The sequence below is a fragment of the Octopus bimaculoides genome, chromosome 4, assembly GCF_046866305.1.
Source record: "Octopus bimaculoides isolate indiv1 chromosome 4, ASM4686630v1, whole genome shotgun sequence".
NCBI classification, from domain to species: domain Eukaryota; kingdom Metazoa; phylum Mollusca; class Cephalopoda; order Octopoda; family Octopodidae; genus Octopus; species Octopus bimaculoides.
This window is the reverse complement of record NC_142931.1, coordinates 122563122-122584500: the sequence shown is the minus strand read 5'-3', so window position 1 is coordinate 122584500 and position 21379 is coordinate 122563122. Positions and strand designations below refer to the sequence as shown.

General features: G+C 37.9%; 1 protein-coding gene and 1 long non-coding RNA gene across 4 annotated transcripts in view; one reads left to right on the top strand and one right to left on the bottom strand.

Moving 5' to 3' along the window:
* The window catches only part of LOC106868125 (uncharacterized), a 48224-nt gene that overhangs the window by 19882 nt on the left and 6963 nt on the right, over positions 1-21379 (bottom strand). Inside the window, exon 1 of one of the 2 annotated variants that reach the window (XM_014913256.3) lies at positions 715-913. The exons of the other annotated variant lie outside the window; for it this stretch is intronic. The gene's annotated coding sequence lies outside the window, so the exon portion shown is untranslated. Of the gene's footprint in view, positions 1-714; positions 914-21379 lie in introns of those variants that run through there. 2 annotated transcript variants of the gene reach the window in all.
* The window catches only part of LOC106868127 (uncharacterized), a 21226-nt gene continuing 20258 nt past the window's right edge, over positions 20412-21379 (top strand). For both annotated transcript variants that reach the window (XR_001409224.3, XR_016241669.1), the window contains exon 1: positions 20412-21047. This is a non-coding gene — a long non-coding RNA (uncharacterized LOC106868127). The remainder of the gene's footprint in view (positions 21048-21379) is intronic.

Here is a 21379-nt window from a genome sequence, read left to right as displayed (position 1 = left end):
TTTAGTTTAGGCGAATGTTTTTCATTAAAACTTTACCGCCTACGAAAAAGTGTTAGCTTAAAATTTTTCTTCAGAATGATGATCTGCAGATAAGAAAATAGGGTTGAGGACAGAGGAATAAGAAACAAAACAAAATTTGTATGGAAGAGATCTTCAATTATTATATAAATGAAACTAACGTTGGTGAAAAAAAATCTAATACATTCGTATCAAACTATATCTATATATATATATTTATATATATATAATTAGAGACACCTACGTAGTTTGCTATTAAATGATGCAAGTCCATTTAATGCGAATATGTGCTCCAATGTAGTCACAAGATTATTTTATCAATTTACTCTCATGATTAAATAATGTGTCGAATGTGAAAAGACAATCAATAAAGTTTATCACTATTATTATTTATCATAATATCACGAGTTGAACGTGAATCTAGCTATATTAAAATTCGCCAACAGTGCATTTATATCACTTAAAAAAAGAAAAATATGAAATAGTTAACGTAACTAAGCTTGTTAGTGGACAGTTAATAAAGAAACAAACAAGCGAAACTGTTTATTAGTATAACAGACAAACAATAAATAAATATAAGAGCATAAAAGGATACGAAATATTTTAATTAGTGGGAAAATTTAGTATCAACAATCTAAAGCAAAGACAGCGATCACAAAAGAACAGAGGGTCAAAGCATAAAGTAACGTGACTTACGTGTGCTTCAGTGGATATCTTAATATATTTAAATAAGACTTTGATAAAGGTCTTGGTCGTACATAATGAAAATATAGAGATGTACTGATCATTTTCATCTAATTTATTTACATTATCCAAAGCTAAACCAAATAACATGGGAATTTCCCATATTCTAAAGTACTCCCCACCACTCTCTTTCTCTTACCTCTACGGTGATAAGCAAAAAAGGCAACCCTATTTGATTTAGTTCCATTTAAATAATAGTAATATTAATGGGGATTTCTGGAGCAGTCATTCAGTGAAATATTTTACGGGAGACTTTTTGTCAATTAAATCGATTCTAACACTTGACTAATATTTATTTATTGACCTCAGAACGATGAAAGCGAAGGACGACCCCGGTGGGATTTGAACTCAGATTGTAAAGGGACGTAACTAAGTGTACGATTCGGAAACCACCGCCCACAAATAGAAATGATTTTTAACAAAGGCATATGGACTGTACTCTTTTGAAAAATAGAGTTAATTAAAGCTGGCAGTAATTGACTGCTACTTTTTATTATCTACTCCAAGGGGATTTGAAATCAGAATGTAAAGCGACGTATCTGGATACAGTTCTAGTCCATTTGTAACTTATGTAACAGTTTTGATTTTCGTTTGACATCTATTGATTTAACTTTCTTGCACTCCAATATTTTTTTTAAAAATCGTCCCTTTCATTTTTTACACTTTTACTCCATGGTTATCTATTAATACTACAGAGTCACCATATTTTGATCTGCCTGTCAAAAAATCATCAAATTACATCCCACTGATTAAAAAAGGTCAGGATACGTTCAATAATACAGTGCCACATAATTGAGAAAAAAAAAAGAAAAGATAGAACCTGATCATTGTTAAAATACATAACTTAGGGGATTAATCGACAACAAAATGACATTGAGAAGATACAACATTTCTTAGAAAAATTTAAGATAACAGACAACCTTTCTTTAAAAACAAACCTTAACCTTTCTTTAAAAACAAACCTTAACCTTTCTTTAAAAACAAGATGGAAACAAGAAGATATAGTTTAAAGACCTTTAGGCATTTATAAGATCTAAATAAATAGAATAGTGAAATTTACTGCTAAACATTTATATATGATCGAAATAAAAGTATAAAGGCAAAGCAGTTTAGAAGAAAAGAGACAAAAGAAAAAAATAATTGAGGTTTGAATTTGGATTAGGCTCTATTTTTGTCCCACTCTTTATTGACACTGCCTCTACATACATGCAAATACACACCGTGGACGGGCCACCAGAATAGACCGTGTCTTCTCGAACTAAAACTTACTAAATCAAAAAGGAAATCATTTCCGATTCATTCTATAAATGCCCAGTTTATGAATGAAATTCAGAGTATAATTATCTTTAATTCTTTTAATGTTTCTGTCATTGGATTGCAACCATACTAGGGCACTGTCTTAAAGGGTTTTAGCTGAACAAATCAACCCTAGCACTTATATATTTAAAGCCTGGTACATATTTTACCACTCCCTTATGCCAAACCGCTAAGTTACAGGGACGTAAACAAACCAACACCAGTTATCAAGCGGTGGTGGGGAACAACACACACACTCAACCTACACACAGAGATAAAGGCTTTGGTCGCCCCTGAGGCCTTGGTAGAAGATACCTTCCTGGTAAATTAATATGATGTTCCTTCGAAATATGCAGATTCCCAGGTCCCCACTAGGTGAAAAAGCGACAGTTAATTGAGCCATTTAACTTTAATGCAACCTCATCACTCCAAACTATCTTTATTGGAAAGTGTGCATCTTCAAGGCATCTTTGTAACACTCACAAAACTTCACTTTGCAGACCGGATTATCATCATTGAGTCCATAGACTATTCTTGGATTGTAACTTTTCTAGTGATAGCACTTCAAAATGCGATGGACTCTTGATTTTGAAATTCCTATCTCACAGCTTGTTTGTCGTACAGATTTTTTAAAACTCTGGCATTACGTTTCTAGTATCCTTTATTGATTAATGGGGCTCGTCGATGTTCGCAAGCTTTCGGGATGTTTCTTGTAAACATTCTGGAGTGTTCTATCTGCTTCAAACCTATCTCTAATTCTAGTGATAGTAAATCGCGCCGTTGGATCCGTTCGAGACTCACTCCTAAACTGTTTTTACACTTCGACTGCGTTTTCAAACTTCCAGTTGCACATTAGGACAATTTTCAGTTCTTAAATGCTTAGTCTGACTCTCGTTATTATTTCAAAGGTCTTAAATCTAAATAAAAATGGAAACGGAGTTATTGGCTGTTAACATGTGTATATACTATTTTTGAGACACCATATATGTATACATACATACATACATACATACAGACAGACAGACAGACAAGCGTGGTACTCCGTCGGAGTAACGACGAGTGTTTCAGTTGACCCGAGCAACGGAACAGCTTGCTTGTGAAATTAACGTGCAAGTGGCTGAGTACTCTACAGATTCGCGTATCCTTAACATAGTTCTCACAGAAATTCAGCATGACGCAGAATGTAACAAGGTCGACCCCCTTTTTAAATACAGGTACAACTCATTTTTACAGGCTGAGTGAACTGGAGCAACGTGAAATAAAATATCTGATTCAAGGACACAATGCGTCGCTGGGTATTGAACTCACAACCTTACGATCGTGAGCCGATTACCATAAACATTAAGCCATACATACATACATACATACGTACAAGATAGATATATAAAATGTATGTATAACACGCGTGCGCGCATACACACGAACGCCCGTCCGCGCCCGCGCCCGCGCACTTTCTTCCTTTCCTTTTACGTCCACATTTCCATGTAGAATACGTTGAGCAAATACTTATTAATAAGGTACTGACATATAGACAGGTGCCCTTGTTTGTTACAAACCATTATCTACTTTTTAAATAAAGAAGTTTTAGTCTCCTCATCTTTGAAAATCCATTGCAAGAGAATGATATTTTGACAAATAATGTAAGCCAACACCATTGGTTTTTTAGTTCAATGCTTTCATAGAAAGCATAGAGAGTAAATATTCATATAGATTCCCACCACCACAGACGTACGAAGATCGGCTGAAAAGTTCATAGGCTGACCAAAATACTCTCATGGAATTTGACCAAATGAGGTTTATTTTTCAACATAGTCCTGCTTGCGGTTTACACTTTTCCATTGGTGTTGCAGTGCTTGAATCCCATTGATGAAGAAGCTTTCATCCTGTTACTCAGAAAAGTCATCAACAGTAGATACGATGTCATCATCACTGCGATACTGGTTCCTAGCGAAAGGGTTTTTTTTTTAATGTTGGGGAACAGATGACAGTCAGATGGGGCCAAATAAGGAGAATAAGTACGATGATCAACCAGTTCAAAGCCATATTCACGCACAGCAGCCATTGAAACCAAGAACTTGTGTGTGGGAACCTTCTCCAGATGAAACAAGACCCATTTCGTCAGTTTTCCTGGGCGTTTGGTCTTGATAGCCTTTCGTAACTGCCTCAGCAATTTGGCATAGTACTTGCCATTGATGGTGTAGCCCTTTTGAACTTTTGAAGATAGTCAAATAAACATTGCTTTTTGATCCTCAAAAGCTGAGGCCATCACCTTCCCTGCAGATGAAACAACCTTGGCCTTCTATGGAGCTGGTTAGAAGGGAAGCTTCCACCTCATCGATCATCTCTTTTCTGTGGCTCAAAAGGATCAAGCCAACACTCATCATGGGTTAGGAATCGTTTAAGGAAACCAGCTGGATCTGCACCAGACAATGTCAGATTTTCCTGTAATGTGATCAGCCTGGTGCGCTTTTGATTAGGTGTCAGAAGAGGTGGCACCTACGGAGCAGAAACTTTGGTCATGACGAGTTCATTGTGCAGAATATTCTCAACTCTCTCACGTTATGCTAATAGCATTGTGATTTACTGTCAGTCGTCTGTCATTCATCACCATGTGGTGAACACGATCAATGTTTTTCTCAGTGGTGACAGTAGCAGGGATCATGTTCAAGACCTTCCCTCTTCGTCTTAAATTCAGCTACCCACTTTTGCACTGTTGATAAAACTGGAGCGTCATCCCCTAACTCAGCAACCATGTTAGCATGAACGTCGTAGGGGGCTAAACCATTTTTCTGCTGGTACTTAATAATACTACGTGCCAAATTTTGCCCATTTGAAAGTAAAGTCGCTACAAGTTACTTTTGAAGTCTTCTTTGAACAGCCAGATGTCAGATCATCTGGAAAGAAACAACGCAGTTATTAATAAGTAGAGTTGAAATGAATGTATGTAAGATTTCACAGCTCGCGCATCACTGCTTTATAGTCAGCCTATGAACTTTTCAGCCCACCCTTGTAAATTCATATGCACAAGTACATACATGCATTCTCTCTCTCCATCTATCAGTCTATCTATGTGTCTGTCTGTCTGTCCGTCCGTCTGCCTGTCTGTCTGTCGGCCTGTCTGTCTTTACCTATTTCTAATGTCATACAAGCAGGAGAACCCAGTCATGGCGGTCAGACAATTTCTGCCTGCGACCACATCACCCCTAACATCTGGCCACTTAACTCACCAAATTGCAGCCCCCTTGATTATTATGTGTGGGGCGCAGTTGAGCAAAAGACCAACAAAACTAACTCCTTGTAACACCAAACGTGTACTGAAGGCAAGGATTATGATAGCATTTACCAACTTAAGCAAAGAGACCGCCCAGAAGAGTTGCAGAATATTCCGAAGTCATGTGGAGGCCGTGGTTGAAGCCAATGGCAATTTTATTGAATAAATTTACTCTTTAGTATTTCAAGATGCTTTTTTGTAATTTTGGTAAATATATCTGTTAAAATGAGCTGTCAGTGCCCTTTGCATTTTTCAATGCAAGAACCCTATTAAGCATGCTACTGATCAGATGACGAATATTCTCTTGAGGAATTTCTTGCCAAGTTTTATGCAGTAATCTCAAAAGATCTGGCTGTGGGGATACTTTCTTGTTATTTTTACACAGTATCTTGTCCATTATGGCTAAGAGGTTTTCAATAGGGTTCATATCTGGTGACTGGCTTGGCCATGGAAGTTGAAAGTTTTTTAATACCAATCTCTTCCAACCAATCTTGAGTCTTTTTAGTCGTATGACAAGGAGCCCCATCTTTCATAAATAAAGAATCTTCTTTACTCATTTCTCTACTGGCGAAGATTGGAAGGAGTCCTTTCTGTAATATGCACACATATATTTCTGAATTTATGTTTCCCTCGCACTCCACCAGCTCTGATTGACCATTGCTCTAAATTGCTTCCCAGACCATCACAGAATAGCCACTGTGTTTCATTGTCGGCTGCAATATTTTTACGTCAAATTCTTGATCACAGATTCTCCTGACCCATACTCGACCACTGTCAGAAAATACAGCAAATCTGGACTCATCATAGAATATGACAGTGTCATAAAATGCTAGTGACTTCTCCATCATCTCACTGGTCCAATCTTTTCTCCTTTTGATATTGGCTGGTCAGAGATGTGGCTTCCTTCTTGTTGCTCTGCCATAGTAGCCAAGTTTGTGGAGATACTTGATAGCTGTTCTGGTATTGACATAAACTTACTCTGCTATGTCAGAGGCCTAGCAACACTCCTCTTAACAAACTGAAGGATCCTGTCAGAGGGCCCTGGCCAACATGGGTGAGGTGTTGTGGGCTCCTCCTTACCCTCTCTGGTGAATTGCATAATCACTCAATAAAGTGTAGAAAGCGTTATCCCATGGTTTTATGCGATTTTATGCCCATGTCCACCTGCAGATTGACCCACAATATGCCCTCTTTGAAAGTCAGACAGTTCCAAGGCTTCTTTTATACGTGGCATGATTAAACAGTCACATACAGAACCCGAAACATAGAAATGTCAATTAACAAAAAATATAAACCATTTCAAGTTAAAATTAACATAAAACGATGTTTTATGGAGTGTCTATTTACTTCTGTTATGTCTGTATCGCCAAGTTTTGTCAGTAGGTCATGGTTTCAAAGCGATGAAAATATTTTGACAAATGAAAATTAAATGTTGAAGTGAAACTAACGGCTTTTGTGTGTTCTTGAATGGCTTACAAATACCTTCCTCGCTGCAATTGTGAGTGTGTGTGTGCATGCGCAGGAGTCGCTGAGTGGTAAGTAGCTAGCTAACCAACTACATGGTTCCAGTTTCAGTCCCACTGCGTGACATCTTGAACAAGTGTCTTCCATGATAGCCTCGGGCCGATCAAAGTCTTCTGAGTGTCTTTGGTACACGGAAACTGGAAGAAGCTCGTCGTATATATACATGTTCTTTCTTCTTTTATTCTTTTACTTGTTTCAGTCATTTGACCGCAGCCATACTGGAGTACCGCCTTAAGGGATTTTGCTGAAGAAGTTGATCCCCGGACTTATTCTTTGTAAGCTTAGTACTTATTCTATCGTTCACTTTTGCCGAACCACTAAGTTACGGGGACGTAATCACACCAACAACTGTTGCCAAGCGATGGTGGGGGAGGGGGGACAAACACAGACACACGCACGTAAATACACACACACACACACACACACACACACACACACACACATATAAGGAAAATAAGACAAGGCAGAAAAGCCTAGAAAGATTTTATCATGAAGTATATTTTGTAAAGGTTAGTACCGGTTTCAGCCTTTTCGACTAAGAGTAAAACAAGAAAAAAACAAACAAACCCCAGAAAAATAGCATTAAATGAACACATCAACATTCGCGCCACTAACGAACAACCCAACTTTAGAAATTTTCCCTTCTGTAAATTCAGGGACAATGCAACCTATAATCAGTGCATTAGCAAAAGGTCATATTTCATCGCAAAATATAAACCTCTTTTGAATGCTTCCACCACAGATGACACTGCTACAAGGATCTTAGAATAATACTCACGCAAATATTAAAAACGATATATCAAGAACAGTCGCTACTCATGAATTTATTTAGAACAGTTCCTACCACTACTGCTACAACCACAACAGGTAACTTTTAGGTCACTGGACCATTAAAGAAGATTCCATGAACAGTCTACTATATGTCATACCACTCCCGTCTTTTTCTTTTTCTTCTTCTCCTTCTTTTACTACTACCGCTCCTCCTCCTCCTCCCCCTCCTCCTCCTCCTTCTTCTTCTTCTTCTTCTTCTTCTTCTTCTTCTTCTTCTTCTTCTTCTTCTTCTTCTTCTTCTTCTTCTTCTTCTTCTTCTTCTTCTTCGGCTGCTGCTGCTTAAACCAATCAAACTTCAGAACCAACATTTCTCTGCACCCATAAACACTATTTCTTCAGATCTGCCACAACCTACTGAGCCTTCACGAAGGAAAAGAGCGAAAGAGAGAGAGTTAATACTTCTTTTATTTTTCAAAATTAAGATAAACAAAGTTCTTTTTTAATCTAAAAATACTCTCCTTCATTTTTTTTTACCATGTTTTTCAATCTATCTGGTAGACTTGCGAGGACCCTCTTCCAAAATACACTTGTCTGTGACGAAAAATACTCCTCCAGTACCGTTCTGACTTCAGAATTCATATTTTTTCCGTCTAAATGATTTTGAAGCCTGCGGAATAAATGATAATCAGTTGTGGCAATGTCCGGTGAATATGAAAGGTGGGGAATCCCTGTACGTGGCCGAGCATTATTCTGATGGAAGAACACCTTCCGTCTTGAAACCAAAGATGGTCGTTTTTTTCTAGCGCTGACTTAAGCCGCTCGAGATGCTTGCTGTAGATCTCCTTTGTTATCGTTTGGTTTGGGTTTGAAAGTTCAGAGTGGACTAAACCTTTCATATCCCACCAAACAGATAACAACATCTTACATGGGTGAAGATCTTCTTTAGCCTGGGGTGCCGGTGTTGCTCCTTTCCCTAACCACTGTCTTCGGCGCTTGACATGTTTATAGAGAACCCATTTCTCGCCACCAGTCGCTTTTCGGTCCAAAAAAGTTTCATTCGTGAGACGTGACAGCAAAGAAGAGCACACATTCACTCCCTGCGCGCAATTAAACTCGGGAAGTTTGTGAGGAACCCAATGACCCAATTTGGTGACTTTTCCTATGGCACGCAGGTGTCGATGAATGGTGGAATAACCAAATCCAAGCTTCTCTGTTAGTTCCTCAACAGCTACGATGGGATTTTGTTCCACCATGGTTTACAGGACGTCCTCGTTGAGTTCTACAGATCTTCCAGGACGAGGCTCGTCTTCTAGGCTGTAGTTTCCAGCTCGGAATCTCTGGAACCATCGTTGACATTGGCTTACGCTTATTGTCCGATCCCCATATACTGCATTAATATTCGTCACGCTTTTCGTTGCGTTGTTGCCTTTATTGAATATACCGAATATAGTTTTTTGTCACTTCTTTTTTAACCACTGGCACTTTTATGTTTCGAGTATTTGATGTTTCGAGCCTACGCTCTTCAACAGAAAGGAACACAGAAATAAGCAGAGAGAGAGAAAATAAAAAAAAAGTTGAGTGGCTAGCGATCAATCATGGTGAATGCCGGACAGAGGTGGTCAAACACGAGAGCTAGGAAGAAGGGGAGATAGAAAGGTAGTGGTGATCTCAAAATGAAGGTGCGCGTGCGTGTGTATGTGAGAGCGTGTATGTGTGTGTGGATAGAGGATGGTAACCTTGACGTGTGCGTCTGTGCATGTGTAAGTGCGTGGATGATGGTGTGGGTGCTGGGAAGTGGTCAGTGCTTGGGGGTGGTGTGGTATGGTGGTGTGTGGTGTGGTGGGGCAAGATGTGGTGTGGTGGTGTTGGGATGTGCCAAGGGTTAAAAAAGAATTTTAACGCGCACTCGCGAATATTTTATAATCATAACACTGCCACTGGTATTTTACGACGAAACTTAGACGGGGCACCTCCTGCGCCGGCGGTCATTCACTGATTCCACTATGTATTCTATTTACAACGCAGTGGATTTTATGCAAACAGTTGGTAACTAGGATTGATATTCATTTCGCCACTGGGACCAGTGCTTGTTAATGAGCTGCAAAACGAAGACAGCGCTTCAAAGTCAGCAAATAATCTAAAACTTTTACTATAACTACTACGTAAAAGGCTCTTCTAAATGTAATAGAGAATCATGACATATGGCATTATGTACCGATATATCTATTTCCTGACAACCAATAAAAAGACAGCAATTATTACTTGATTGGTGGACATTTGTTCTTTCAATGGAGATTGTTATTGTTAGCTTAAATTCATTAATGTTTTTTGAGTTGTTGACAAGAACAGCCTCAGACAAATACAGTTACATTATGAACATTTGAAGAGATTATTGATAACAAAGAAATTTTCTTTTCCTGTTACCTATTTTAATTTTACATGTTTAATGTAATACTATTTAAAACGCGCTGGGTGCATTAATTTAATTTTTTTCTATGATGTCATATCAATCGCAATAGTTTGATACTTTCCGCATGAATATTTATTTCAAATTACATTTAGGGCAGTCCTAGTATATTAACTTTGGTTTTATAAAGCGATCTTTTTCTAGAACATATTTATCCCCAGAGCAGACGCTCGGGAATTCTTTCATCCTTCATACTAACCACATGCCCTGTCCATCTTATTCCGTTACGTTGCAAGAGTATTTCCATGCTTTCTTTTGTTAACTTCAGGACTTCAATATAATTCATACAGTCTCTCCAAGACATACAGGAAATTTGTTGAAAACAGTTTTGCTGTAAATGATTCATGGTTAACATGATTTGAATATACTATCCAAGTTTCATAGACATGTAACAAAATAGATAACATGTATGTTTTGATAAGCGGTATTTTAGAATAATTTTCCATTATCGTTGAGACCATAAGAAAGACTGTACTGTTTCCAAAAAAATATCTACGACTTCTGAATTCTATTTGCGACCTCTTCATCAAGATTTATACCTCTCTTTAACATGGTAACAAAATGGTTCAAAGAAGATAGAACTTTTAAATGTGTACCATACACAATTATCTAAGGGTCCATACGAGCCTTTCCTGAGCAAGGTTGGTAACGAATAACAGTTTTAATGTTAGGAATAACATTGAATTATATATATGAATTATATATAATGAATTATATATAACGAATTATATATAATGAATTATATAGAATGAATTATATATAATGAATTATATATAAGAATTTGAAGATTTTTTTTCACTGTGTGTGATTGAAGGGCAGTAACCAACGTACAAGAATTCTCTTTTCAGATGCAGAAATATGTGATTTAGAATGAAGCCGTTCGAGGGTGGATAACTCAGTAGTTATGCGGTAGCGTATATAAGTAATCTCAGAGCAGTCTTGATAATGACTAGAAAAAAAATTGTGAAATCTGTGGCAAAAATGGTCGGAGTAATTGTATATCATCTTATTTTATAACACAACTGAATGAAAAAATAGTGGTTTGTACATTCTCCACCATCTACAATACATGCTCTCATATTATCATGAAAGGATTTGTTTATCAGATCAACGAACTTTTGTAAGAATTGCCAATGCATCACGGATAACTGAGCCAAAGGTCTTAATGCGGTCAATCAAGCAAAGATAAAATCAAATCTTCGCTCAATGCATTTCTCTTGTAGTTGGCGTAAGGAAAATATCATGTCATTGGTTCCTCGTTCTACACGAAAACCCGATTGAGTCTCGGGAAAAAGAGATGTCCTATTATGTCAAATGGGTCCATCAAAATTAATTCTGCTCAATAACTCCCTTACAATACTGAAGAAAGTATTGCCTCGAGAATTACTTCGTATGTCCGTACCAGCCGTGTATTACCCAAAATGTATTATCCAAGAGTTGCATTACAAGCTATACAATATATATGTGAGTATACATTTCTCAGATGATGTTAAGTAATTGGCTATCTATATTAGCAAGCAATATGTGTACATGGATAAAATCTAAGACATCCATTATGAAAGAAAGATATAGTTTGGATAGTACTACAATGCCTTACTTGGCTATACGTAAAAGATCACAGAAAACAAAGCGTTGGATATTTCATATGGTATTACAAATTGTTGAGAATTAAAGATTATTTTGCCTTCACTCAACAGGATTTTTATTCAGAGTTACTTTTATCTAAACAAGCTGCCTTCACTATAGCTAAAGTTCTATTTATCGATCATTGGACTTTCAGCGTGTTCGTTCGCCATGTCAAATATTTCTAAGACCGCTCTTTTACATGCATTCTTTTACAAGTTTCGATTCTGTTCCATTGGATTTATAGCTGGTTGTCCTGGTAGGCTGTGCCCTTTTAATGACCAACGACCTGATTCTGTATAAGATTGTACTGGATTACGTATTACCAGTAGCACTGAGTGATTACCTGACATAACACATGCATACATACATACATACATACATACATGAACTATCTTCTTGATTTAGTGCTTATCATTTAGAAGCAGCGGTGATCAATACTGGAATGACATTCTCTGTTTCAGGGATAACATCTATACGAGTTCATTGACTTACTGGTATTACCATACTTCCTTCTGCGTACTCGTTTTTTCGCCGCAGCGTCCAACATCTTTTCTTTCAACTTTTGGATCGTAGCTCAGGATACTTGTCTACCTCTCGCGGTCATCCGCAAATCTCTCCCAGGATTTATATTAATACCGAGTACCTTCATATCTGACATGCAAACATCTATGTAGCACAACTTGGGATAGCTTAAGATAGTGGATCTCCACCCGGATGCCAGCCCTTTATTAAGGATATCCCTTGAGATGCGGCTGCCCTCCATGCAATCGACGTGACCCAGTCAGCGCAGTGTTTGTTGCCAGAGCAGAGTATACATGCTGGGAAGTTCAGATTGGGACAGAAGTGCTGCACAGGTAATTCTATTTTACTAGGATAAATTGAAGTAAGGTACGGTGGATGCTTCTCAAGTAGGTGTTCACTCTTCTCGCCTGTCTGGCATATGGGGTCCATGTCTCATTGCCATACGGTTGTTTACTTATGACACAGACATCGTAATTCGTCATTTTTGACATTGTATGTAGACTGGTGGAGGACGACATCTTGATCCGCCTAAAGAGGTAGGCGTAGCGGGTATTCCCAGAGTTCGATTTGCGGACTGAAAAGTCAATTGTAGATAATGTCTTCTTCCACCAATTGCAGGAGAAGCGCCTAAAACAGCAAATGCCTTTGTGTTGTTTTTTCATTGATCTAATCAAGAAGTCAGAGAGGGTCCTTCAAGGTTCTTTAGAAAGATCAGTCGTCACCAAAACTGTTGAGAGCGATAGAGCCTTTCCACAACGTCATGAAAGGGATAATGCATTTCAATGGCAGCTTCTAGATGCTTCGACATCTGCAACGGTGTGAAGCAAGATTGCGTTCTCGCTCCCACTCTTTTCAGAATCTTCTTCACTACACTGCTGAACTATGGGAGAATGGAGAAAAAAAAAGAGTGGAGAAAAAAAAAGAGTGGAGAGATAGGAGTATTTACAACAGAAATGCGATGAACGGTGTTTCAAATGAGGACCCTAAGGCGACGCAGCAAAGTATATCCTAAATCATGCTACGAGAATTTGTAGTAGAGTTGAATATCAAAAAGAAAAAATTAAGGAAGAGTCAGGGAAATCGACTAGGTTTCATACCTATTCGACTGACTAAATGTTTGACAGCTAGGATGTTTAATAGTCATCGAAGCGTGTGTGTAAGTCACAAGGTTGTATTAAGAAAAGTAAGTAAATAAAAGTAAGGGCTAAGGGAAGATCATGTCAGGAAAATATAATGAGGGAGCTACAAATATATTATTATTTAACAATTATTTAATTAAAAATACGAGTGTTATGGACTCAAATATCACATGTAATTAAAATGTACGATATCAAACTAGGGATAAAATTGAAAAATTTGAGAGAAGTAAAAGTAAATCATTATCTAATCAGGAAAGAACATATTGATCTATAGTAAAAAGAAAGCATTTTTGAAAAATCGAAGTCAGAAAACGGTGATCGCGTCCTGTTATCAGTTCAAATGATGATGACTATTCTGTTCTGAAGTTTCGATAGACAACAGTGACTGCAGGTATGGTCTTCCAGTTTTAACAATGAACCAAGTAATATTATAAGGGATATTATTGTTCTTGAGATAGCGTATATAATTTGTTAATGAAATATAGCTATCTATCTATCTATCTCTGTCTGTCTGTCTGTCTGTCTGTCTGTCTGTCTGTCTGTCTGTCTGTCTGTCTGTCCGTTCGTCCGTCCGTCCGTTCATCCATTCATCCGTCCGTCCGTCCATCCATTCATCCATCCGTCCGTCCGTCCATCCGTCTGTCTGTCTGTCTGTCTGTCTGTCTGTCTGTCTGTCTGTCTGTCTGTCTGTCTGTCTGTCTGTCTGTCTGTCTATCTATCTATCTATAAATTGGAACAAAGACGCATTAGAGTGCAATGAAACATCCGGACAGATAGACAGTAACAAAGGTGGATAAAAAATACAACAAAAAGAGGGACAGGAAAAAAGGACGGGTCATTCGTGGCCTTCTTTCATCAGTCAAGTTTCCAGATTGTCCTTACAATTTTGGGCAGTTACACTTGAGACTGTTCAAATTTGGTTGTCCCCAAAAAGTCTAAGCTAAGAGCATTAAATTTTTTGTAAGAAAGCAAGTGAATGTGTACGACAACAAAGACAAAAAAAGTTAAAAAAATAAAAAAACGGAGAACATATTACAAAATAACAAATACAGACAAGTGTCTTTCGACTAATTAGGACGAATCAAATTGAGCTGGCGTGTATGGAGTGAAAACTTTGAGGCAGGAACGTAGGAGATGGGCATAACAGATGTCAAGCCAAGAAAGATCATCGCTGGCCGAACATATGTATGTATGTATGTATGTATGTATGTATGTACGTACGTACGTATGTATATGTGTATGTATGTACGTATATATATTATACACACACACACACACGCACATACACACACATATAAAGCAAATAAGTAACAAGGATGTCCAAGTATTCGTGCATTACGGCCGTTTCAAGCGGCTCCATTTAATCGATCAATGCAAGCATTACATCAGTTTGAAATAAACCGCTCTCCTCGGACCCATGCGATTATATAAGTTTTCAACATACAGGATACTCCATTATAAATTTTAGCAAATTTTTCATCAGAACTAGAGAATAAAAGAATTACAATATGTTATTTACAATTATATATTTGTATTTACATTTTATAATCATAACATATTTCTTTTATATATATATATATATATATATATATATATATATATATATATATATATATATACGTATATATATGATTTTATTATATACGTATATATATAATTTTATTATTCAATATACAAAATATAATAATATATTAATAGTAATATACAAATTTTGCTAAATTTGGAAATACACTTTTCTACCCTGTACCCTTAATATTCACATATATCTCATTGTGACCTCCTTTATTTTCTACTTTAGGCCCCTTTTAATTGATAGCCACCCCTGCTTTCCTCTTTCTGGTCATTATCCATATACCATTATCTTGCTCGCATCTTTTGAGGCATGTTCTTTTATGTAGACATGGCGAATTTATAGTCACAGTAAAATAAGGGTAACGAAGAGTATCTGACATTAATTAATTTATCACCTGTAGCAAGAACTTAACTGTCAATTCCTAATGGTTTTTAATTCTAAGGGGATGTAGAATACTTGGTGCATTGATCCTTTTGAATATGATAAGGATAAAGATGAATGTAGTTATATCACCACTACTATTTCTTGACCCCATCCTTGTTATTTTCTTCTGCAACTTAAAATATAGTAGGTTTTAAGTATTTTCTCCCTAAATTCATTCTGCTACAACAATAGCAGTAAGCATTGTAATTCTTTTATTCTCTAGTTCTGATGAAAATTTTGCTAAAAATTATGATGGAGTATCCTGTATGTTGAAACCCTATATGGTCTTATGCGTCCGAGGAGAGCGGTTTATTTCAAATTGATGTAATGCTTGCATTGATCGATTAAACGGAGCCGCTTGAAACGGCCGTAATGCACTAATACTTGGACATACCTGTTACTTAATCGCCTTTTATTCACCTAAGTTTGAACTGTGCGCACAATACCGGACTGACTTGGTGCCTCAACTCAAGTACCTAATTCAACTGAATCTTGATTATTTCTTATGTGTGTGTGTGTGTGTGTGTGGTACATGTGTGTATGTGTGAAGGTGCATAGGTCAGTGGTTAGAGCGCCGAGCCTACAATCGTGAGGTTGTGAGTTCGATTCTCGGACTGCGTGTTGTGTTCTTGAGCAAGACACTTTATTTGACGTTGATTCTTATTCCCTCGTTTGCAGAAATGAGTTGCGACCTCACTGGTGCCAAGCTATGTCAGTCTTTGCCTTTCCTTTGGATACCATCGGTGCCGTGTAGAGAGGAGGCTGATGTGCATGGGTGACTGTTGGTCTTCCATAAACAACCTTGCCCAGACTTATGCCTTGGAGGGGAGCTTTCTAGGTGCAATCCCATGGTCATTCGTGACCGAAGGAGGTCTTTACTTTACTTATATATATATATATATATATATATATATATATATATATATATATATACATACGTTCATTAAGAAATTATATACGTTATGTCAAGAACAATAACATCCATTACACACACACACTTCATTAACAAATTATATACGCTATCTCAGGAACAATAATATCCCTTACACACACACTTCATTAACAGATTATATACTCTATGTCAAGAACAATAACATCCTTTACATATATACTAGATGCTTGTGTTATTTAAGCTCCAAATAATGAAGTTATTGTTTTTGATGTGTTTGTAATTTAATATCTCTACAGTAAATTTGTCATATCAGGTCAACGTAATATATTTTTGGTTTTAGGCTTGGAAGAATCTTGAATTTTCCGTATCTCCTATCGTCATTTATATTTATTTTTCATTTATAGTTATTATTTTTTTTAAATTTTGAAATGTGACTGGCAGTTAAGTTGGTGTTAATCTTTTCTGTTCGATAGCCTTATCACATAAAAAAGGGGGGGGGGGGGTAAAAGACGCAGGCGTGGCTGTGTGGTAAGAAGTTCTCTTCCCAATCACATGGTTTCAAGTCCAGTCGCACTGCGTGGCAGCTTGAGCAAGTGTCTTCTATTATAGCCTCGGGTTGACCAAAGCCTTGTGAGTGGATTTTATAAGCTGAAACAAGTCTCATTTCTCCACCACCGCTGGACAACCGGTGTTGGCATGTTTACGTCTACGCAACTTAGCGGTCCGGCAAAGAGACACCGATAGAATAAGTGCCAGGCTTACCAAAAAATAAGTACTGGAGTCGCTTTATTCGACTAAAAGTTCTTCAAGGCGGGGCTCCAGCATGGCCACAGTAAAATGACTGAAAAGGCAGAAGATAAATCCAGAAAGTCCACAGACCGCAGCTTGACTGATTATCTGAGATTACACTAACAAGGTGAGATAACCACAACCAAGATGGGATAACTCATTTATTAACATAACACACTTCGATATTGTCATATTTATTTCTTTATTGCCCACAGGGGGTTAAACAAAGAGGAGACAAATAAGGACAGACAAAGGGTTTAAGTCGATCATATCGAACCTCAGTGCGTAACTGGTACTTATTTAATCGACCCCGAAAGGATGAAAGGCAAAGTCCACCTCGACGGAGTTTGAACTCAGAACGTAACGACAGACGAAATACCGCTAAGCTTTTCGCCCGACGTGCTATCGTTTCTGCCAGCTCGCCGTCCTTCGATATTGTCATATTGAAACAGTTTGATCTCAAATTATTACATTGCTATTATGTTAAACTATCGTATGTCCAAATTTGGGCAAATGCATTTTTTTCAATATTTATTTTTGCTTGCAATAGCCGGTTCTTTTGGTCAAACTATCGTATCTCCAGCTGCTTCAGATACCAAGATATATAATAAAACATGCAAAAATATTTCACTTCTCACTAAAATACCAAATAAGAAAGAATGAAATAAAAGACAGATAAAACTTACCTCCCTTAGACGCTAATATCCTCCTCTCTATTTCTTGTCAGAAACGATGCAACATACAGACACGCTTATATGCTACTACATGTGAGACATACATACATACATACATACATACATACATACACACACACACACACACACAAACACACATGCATTTATGAATGTTTGGCTTTATTTCAAGTAACATATAGATACAATTTAACATCAAATTGAAGGGTTACTCAAATTATTTTTAGTAGGATATATGTTTATTGAACTTCGAAGTTACTGTCAACTTTTTCCTTGTAAAAGCTTATGTATGTAAAAACTATTTTCGGACACAACTGGAACATGTGGAAGGGTAATAATTCCATCACACCCAGAAGGGGTTTTCGCTTCGAAGAATTTCGTTTCAGGGTCTTCTTTTTTTTTTTTCACAAACGGCTAAAACTGTATTCTTACCTCCATGAAAGGGGTTATGACTTTCTCAGGGTCTCGAGGAGTGATGGGAGGAGTGAGCACAGGTTCCAGTCTTTTTTCATTGTAACCACAACAAAGCTTCCAGTTTTCTCCCCTACACTGCGGACCATTTCTCCCACGTAGGTTGTAGTGTTACGTTGGACGGAATTGTTAAGGGTGTCAAATACGATAATTTGCAATACCTGTTACTGCTCTTTGTTTCTCTAGCTGAAATTCAGCACCTTATTGAAATTCCATCAATAGTAAGATTATATGCCCCATATGGTATGCAAATCCATAGCCTCACAGTTTATCTGTGTTGGTTTCGCTTATTCTATAGTTACTTTTAGTATAGATTGTGAAGGCAACGAGCTGGCAGAATCGTCAAACCCAGCACAAAATTCTTAGCGGTATTTCTTCAGGCATTACAGGCTGAGCTCAAATTCGGCCGAGGGTGGCTTTTCCTTTCATTCTTTCGGGGTCAATAAAATAAGTACCAGTTGAACACTGGGGTCAACGACCAATCTTTTCCCTAAAATTGCTGATTTTGTTCCAAAATTTGTAACCATTATTAGTATAGAGTGTGGAGGCACAATGGCCCAGTGGTTAGGGCAGCGGACTCGCGGTCGGAGGATCGCGGTTTCGATTCCCAGACCAGGCGTTGTGTGTGTTTATTGAGCGAAAACACTTAAAGCTTCACGAGGCTCCGGCAGGGGGGTGGGGTGGCGACCCCTGTTGTACTCTTTCGCCCCAGCTTTCACTCACTCTTTCTTCCTGTTTCTTGAGTAACGCTGCGATGGACTGGCGTCCCGTCCAGCTGGGGGGAACACATACGCCATAGAAACCGGGAAACCGGGACCATGAGCCTGACTAGGATTTAAAAGGGCGCATAAATAAAAATAAATTAGTATAGAGTGTAGGACGGCGAGGAATCAGAATCGTTAGAGTGTCCGAAAAAAATGCCATGCGATAGTTGTTTCGGTTCGTTACATTCTGAATTCAAATCCTACTGAAGTCAACCTTGTTTTTCATCCTCCTGGGGTCGATAAAATAGGGTACCAGTCAAATGATAAGGTCGATGTTATCGAATGATTCCTCTTCCCAAATTTGTGGTTATGACTTTAAATGAGAAACTTTCATTTGAACAGCTTCAAGGCGGCGAAATGACAGAGTCGTTAACACACCGGACAAACTACTTGGTTGAATTTCTTCCGGCTCCTTACGTTCTGATTTCAAATACCACCAAGGTCGATTTTTGCCTTTCATCCTTTTTGGAATCGATAAAATAAGTGTCAGTTGTCCATGTAGTTGACTTCCTTATGCCGAATCGCTGAGTTACGGGGACATAAAGACACCAACACCGGTTGTCAAGAGATGGTGCGACGGGCGCGCGCGCGCACACACACACACGCATACCACAGGTTTCTTTTAGTTTCCGCCTACCAAATACACTCACAAGGCTTTAGTCGGCCCGAGGCTATAGAAGAAGACACTTGCCCAAGGAGCCCTGCAGTGGGACGGAACCCGAAACCATGTGGTTAGGAAGCAAGCTTCTTACCACACAGCGATTATAGACATATATGCATATGTATGTGCAAACGCGCGTGTGTGTATGTATATGTACACATACATACGTATATGTGCACACACATACGCATATATTTGTCCTTATATATAATACATTATAAGTGAATGGCTGCAATTCACTTATGTTTCACTGCGCCTAATTTTGTTGGTTTTACTACATTTTCAATTAGGCAAGGACGTGACGTTGTTTGTGCTCGACATCTAAGTATTTCGATTCCGTCATTTGAGATGATTTCAAATACAACTTCCTGAAGGTGTTATATTCATTCATGGCTTTGTACAAGAAGCTGCTGTTTAGCGTATGGGCTTGGCATAAGATGTAAAGAACGCTTGTACTGGCGTGAAAGTGAATGTCCTTTAATAATGATCTCATACTGGTGTACTAGAACAGCTATAAGTTACGAAAGGATGTTTGAGCTGTTGCTGCAGTAACTTGCTTACTGTTGATGGCGGGGTTAATTTAGTAGTTTGAATTCGCTCGTCAGCAAAGATGATGAAAGATTTCTTCTCTGTGGAATGGACTTCGATTGGTAAGCCATAGGAAGCATTCAGGCAATATAGGTACATATACTAAGGCAGCAAGCTGGCAGAAACGTTAGCACGCCGGGCGAAATGCTTAGCGGTATTTCGTCTGTCTTTACGTTCTGAGTTCAAATTCCGTCGAGATCAACTTTGCCTTTCATCCTTTCGGGGTCGATAAATTAAGTGCCAGTTGTGTACTGGGGTCGATCTAATCGACTGGCTCCCCTCCCCCAAAATTTCGGGCCTTGTGTCTAGAGTATAAAAGAAAATATTTGCTCCAGCTCAGAGCGTTCAGAGTTCAAATACCGCTGAGGTTATGAAGCCACCTTTGTCATTCATTCCATCGGAGTTGGAGAACAGAATAGCTGCTGACGGTAGTAGATTTGCGGAATTGCTAGGTTGTTAGATGAGAAACCTTGTGTGCGTCAAATTATCTATCTCAATGGAATTCCATCAGACTTTTGCGAAGCGTTGGATCGATAGAAGCCTATGAAACTCTAACGAACTCATACACACACACACAAATTATATATCAGCAGCAAAAATATTCAGAAGCGAATATTTATATAGATATTAAAATTGTCATTATTATCGAAGGCAACACAAATAGTTGATAGTAACAACAATATTAATATAGATGGTTGCAGACCTAAATTAGTATTATATAGCTATATTTTGGTGCTAAGCAATTCTGGACACCATCAGAATTTGAATGTGGCAGGTTGAGAAGGCGTTTCAAAAGGTTAAGATGTGCTGAAGAAGGTAAGATTTTTATATCAAACCAGAAATCGGTCCACATATATACCTGTACCATTAAATATATAGCCTTATGCTATATAGGTATGTGAGAGAATTTTTTCGATCCGCTTGTTCATATATTATTGAATCTGTTATTTTCAGTGTTAATTTTTTCGGTGGTCCAAATGAGGATTTTAACTCTCATTTCTAGCGGGTAGACACTTTTATGTGTCCTTATGATTAATATATATATATATATATATATATATTATAAATGATCTAGCTATAAATCTCATAGAGAGACTTAAGCAGCAGTGTTACGATAAAGCAGTTGTATACTGTCAACTTAATGTGAC